A 3,792-nucleotide genomic window follows, 5' to 3' on the forward strand; every position below is an offset into this window, starting at 1 on the left:
CTGCGGGGGCGCGTCGTTTGCCCCGACAAATTCAGTCCCGAGCCGTAGCCGGTTCCCTCGGGCCTAAGCAGCTCGGCTTCCTGATTTCACAACTGCACGTGTTGCCTCCGGATCGCTGGAGTGGTTGATGGCACCACGGGCGTTCCTGCCATCTTGCGTCGGTGGCCCTCCCAGCAGCTGCCACCTCCACCACGCCTGGCGCCTCCCCGTCTTCGGGTTGCCAGGACCTGGGGACGCAAACCCACCTGGGGGGAAGCTAACAGCCCCCACCCAAACACCGTGCTCGGGTGCGCGACGTTAAACTTCGATGCAGACAAGAGAGACAAGAGCGTTTAAAAGAGCGCCGCGTAGGTAGCCGTGCTGTTACAGACCCCGGCATGCGGTTGTATTTGCAACTATTTCAACACCCTCGGTACAGCATGATGCTGCCGGCTGTGGCACAGCCACCTGCAAGCACGCTTGCAAAGCAGCCCGTGGGGTTCACTGTAGGTCATAGAGCTTCGACACCGGCGTTCATTGGGTCGCAACAGTGCCTTGATGAGAGGGCTTTTTCCGTTTAATTTCCTTCGTTCTTTGAAGTGGGTATTTGGTGACCTGTTGTGCCCACAATATGCCGTTTTAACAGTCCTGGCGCCTGGAGTTCTGCTCAGCTGACAGCGGGGTGGGTTTGCACATGCTGGTCGCCTTCTGCTCCATCATCGTGTTCCACAGAGACCAAGTCTAAGGACAGAGGTAGTTCTGTTTTCACGCCTGTTTAATCCCTGGCTTCTCTACTGGGGCTGCCACCAACTAGGCCGGGATAGCATTTTGTTATGATAATCTGTTTACTGAGAAATGGACAAAATGCTAAAAAATGCCACTTTACATGAGCCATAGAACAGCAAAGGAAGATGGTATGTCAGGTTAGTATTGACCTGTCCCTGATTTTAGCATACAACTACATGTGAAAAGTCCTTTAAACCCTCACCAGAACCTGAAAGTAACTCCAACTGATACTTCCTGTTCAGGATCATTAATTGCTTCAGTCCAGGTTCTTACCGGGCTTTGGGTGAAGAAGGTTTAACCTTTAGCCACAAAACCTACAGTTGATCCCACTTATAAAAGCCCACTCTGCTTAACAATACTGTTATTTATTTGAAGCTTCTTGTCTGTGCATGGGAATTGTATGTTCGAGGATCCAGTTTGTATCCAGGCATAGAAAACGAGCATGCATTTCTACTAGGGTAATAATATCCGCTTATTGTTTCTCTTCTATGAATCCTCTCTCCATCTTTACAGACCACATGGTCCTCTTTGGGGACTTCATAGGATCATAGAATGTTTGGGGTTGGAAGGGACCCCTAGAGGTCATCTAGTCCAAGCCCTCTGCAGTGAGCAGGGACATCACTAACTAGATCAGGCTGCTCATCTATCCCTAGATTTAAATAATCAAACTAAATTAAATACAACCATCAGAGTTTGTAAAACATAAAATTGCATAAGTGTATATATAATTCCCAAAACATTAAATCACTTCCATTTTTTCTTGTTCAGATAAGCCATTTGTAAGTCTATATATAAACAAAACATTAAACCACTTCCATTTTTTCTTGTTCAGATAAGCCATTTTCTTCAAGTGAGTCAGGTATGAGAACTTCACCCCCACTGACAAGAGATTTAGGATTTCTCACTATAGTGCACTACGCTGTTGCTATAATAGAAATACTGATTTTTTTTATCTAATGCGAGCAATTGATCTATTACTGTCTAATAATGTATCCTTATCATAATTACTATGAATGGCCCTCTGTAACTGATGTCTTCCATCATGAACTCTTGAAGGCACCTCATTTATGTGTGAATCATTGTAACTTTTTTAATGTTAAAATGTTCTTTGGCAATGTTTAATGCAAGTTGCCCAATGCATTTATTAATGCAGCAGGGTAATAGATGGGTGTGTGAAATTTGTAGCAACTGTTGCCGCCATGATAAGTCTACCCTTATTTTCAATGTAAGATACTATTGAACTTACGGTTTTAGCCACCAAAACCAAATGCCTAGCCAGAGTCTGCTGAAACTATAGTGAGCTGGACCACAGCTCCTGAAGACATTTTCCACAGACAAGATACAACTATCTGTACAGTTTAAGAAAATAGCAGGAGTTATCCCAGGGATTTAAAAGTGCTATAAATATCAAGACAGTATTTAGATTACAGTTTCAACAGAGTCCCCAGCAACATTAATTCCCAGAGTTGGTATCCCAGTTACCAAATAATTACAGATTAAGCGCACAAAGTACAAAATGCAGAGTTACATAATGAGGCTTTCAAGCGAGACTACGCAACTGATCCCACCGGAACTTTAAACACATTCTTTACGCACGGTTTCGCAGTAGACACCAAGCCCAAACCCCTCTCATTCAAATTTCTATTCTTATATTTGAACAGGAGCTCTAGTAAATACTGCAACCACACGCAGCTAAACTGAAAGAACAGTTGCTGAAACAACCACCTCTGTGTTTGTCCCTTTCAAGAGTTCGGTGGCCTGAACGATGTATACGTAGAGTTTCAGAGTAACAGGGTTTAACGACTGCTCTTCCCTATCCTTACTACCGTTGTTCGTTACATTCGTGCGTTTCCACTTTTCCAAGAGCTAGATTGAAAGGCTTCCCGGGTAAGCGCTTCTGCTTAGTAAGTGCTCAGGTAGTGACTTGAATGGCGGATTTTAACTTGGTTTGATTTGGGACTTCTGGGCATCACTGCAATATAAATATTAAATAATAATCACTGGAAGTAATAACTGTCTGAAAGACATAAAGGGATGGGAAGCAATTTTTCCTTTAACAAGTGTATATTGAGGTTTATTTTAGATACTCTGTAATTTAAATGTGCACATGGTCCATTCAAAATGTCTTACTGTAACATTTTCTGAATTGATCTGATTCACAGCTAGATTACACCACATTTATGCTGGTTAAATCAACACAGAACTGGTATAATTCAGTGGCAATTAAGTCTTAGAGGCATATTGTTATGACTTCCTAAATGCATAATACCTATCTACTATATTTAGAGAGAAGCAAAGTAAACAACCTCTGTTCAGTCTAATACAATCCCAAATTTATACTGCTTAAATACCGCATTATGTCATACAAAGAAGTTTTCTCTGCATTTGGTTGCATAATTTTTCAAATAGTAAAATCAAACAGAGCAATGAACATAAATGTATTGTGACTGACCTGTGGAGTATTATGCAAGTACCAACAGAAAATCTTTGTAACACCACAACCTATTTTGTATATGCTGTGTTCTAAAAATGGTTTGGAATGTTTTAGAGTTATTTTTAAACATTTTATTGTGACTTTTTGTTTGTATTTCTCTTCCTTGGTTACCATGGGTAACTCCTGAATTCTGACTGAGGAACACTTGGCACAGCTTTTGACGTGGAGGAGAAGAGACAAAATGGTGGTGTTAAGGCACCTTTACTCTTGCCTGATTTGGACTGTTTTGCTCATGGACAGTCTCTTTCACTTTAAGCTCTGCTGCAGCCTCTTCGCCTGTTTTGACAGCTGATGCCCCCACATAAATCTTGCGCTGGTCAAAACAAAGGGAAAGGAATGAAAATGCAGCCATGTCATTTGAGGACATGGACATCTGCGGATCATAACCTTCAGTCCTTTGCTCACAAAGTCCTGCAAAGCTCCTGGCCATGCTGCAGACAAAGAGTTAAGCATAAAGTTGGCAGAAAGGGCCAACTGTGAAGTTGCCTAAAATAAGCCATGTCCAGAAGCCCTATCCTGGTTGTATTGCTCTT

The sequence above is a fragment of the Egretta garzetta genome, unplaced genomic scaffold (genome assembly GCF_000687185.1).
Source record: "Egretta garzetta isolate BGI_Z169 unplaced genomic scaffold, ASM68718v1 scaffold439, whole genome shotgun sequence".
In the NCBI taxonomy this organism is placed as follows: Eukaryota; Metazoa; Chordata; class Aves; order Pelecaniformes; family Ardeidae; genus Egretta; species Egretta garzetta.